Raw genomic sequence first — 1357 nt, forward strand, 5'->3', positions numbered from 1 at the left:
CACACACACACGCTGTGCACACACATACACTGCACTGACAGGAAACCAGAGGAGAGAGGGAGGTCTCTCTCTCTCTCTCTCTCTCTCTCTCTCTCTCTCTCTCTGTGTGTGTGTGTGTGTGTGTGTGTGTACCTATGCAAACACTGGAAATGGGAACAGTAAACAGCTCTGTATACATTTACATAAACTGCAGCTTTCTGAAATACGACTACAGATTTTCAGGAACTACAGTTCCCTGAGGGAAACACCCAACATGCTGCACACTGAGTTCATGAATAATATGAATTAAAAAATAAAAATAATAAATAGCAAAATGCTAAAATACCAAATATATATTAGAAATACCTGTGAGAGATAAACTTTAGACCTATTCCAAGTGGCAAATTGTGATTATTAAGAGAAGAAACACTTTAATGATCCCACTGCAGGAAATTTACTTGTCACAGCAACTGGTATGCACACAGCTGATAAAAAATTACTCGTAATTACAAAATATATAGAAAACAAGTCATGCTGGTGTTGAAGAGCCTGACAGTTGTTGGAATGAAGGACACGTGGTACCTCCTTTTTACATGGTGGGAGTATCACTCTGATTATGTTGATAACAGTATGATTCATCATTAAAAAAAACATATTTACAAAAAAATATATAGTCTACACTTTATTCTTTTCACAAAGCCAGGTCTGGACAATGATTCCTAATAACCCTCAAAAAACCTATGAAGGTTATAGTATACAGTATATAGTATATAGTATGTCAGAACAAAGATGAGAAGGAAACTTTCTGAAAACTGTATATATACTGTAGTGGATGGTCCATGTGTGTCTCAAATGTTTATAGATGTGATTTAGAGTCATATACTCATATCCTATACCTCATTAATACTTAAAGAGTGAAACTCATCATTTTTCTGGAGCTGTAGAATTAGTTAACAGGTGAATCATTGCATTTCCTTCTCATCTCTCTATCAGTTAGAATGGCTTCATGCACCGTTAAACAGCGCTAAGAGGAATGCATGGAGCCCAATGATGCATCCAGTTCTCCTTGATACCTGCATGGTATTTTGTCATAAACTATAAATTATTGGACAATTTTGACTTGCTGGTAATGCTAGATGTCAGAAAATCTAAACAGTTCACTAAAATTAAACATCAAAAGTCCAAATAATTAATGGTAGAGACTTCGTATGGTGTCTAAATGTTCTGTGGGATGAGGGGGTAAAGATCCAGGTATTTCTGAAATCTTATATAGCCCTATTCACAATATGTATTTCTTGGAAATACATGGTTGGACAAAAAACAGAAGCACCTTGACACCTGACTGAAGCTCAACAAAACAGGACATCAGGTGTTTGAT

The sequence above is a fragment of the Larimichthys crocea genome, chromosome XIII (assembly GCF_000972845.2).
Source record: "Larimichthys crocea isolate SSNF chromosome XIII, L_crocea_2.0, whole genome shotgun sequence".
In the NCBI taxonomy this organism is placed as follows: domain Eukaryota; kingdom Metazoa; phylum Chordata; class Actinopteri; family Sciaenidae; genus Larimichthys; species Larimichthys crocea.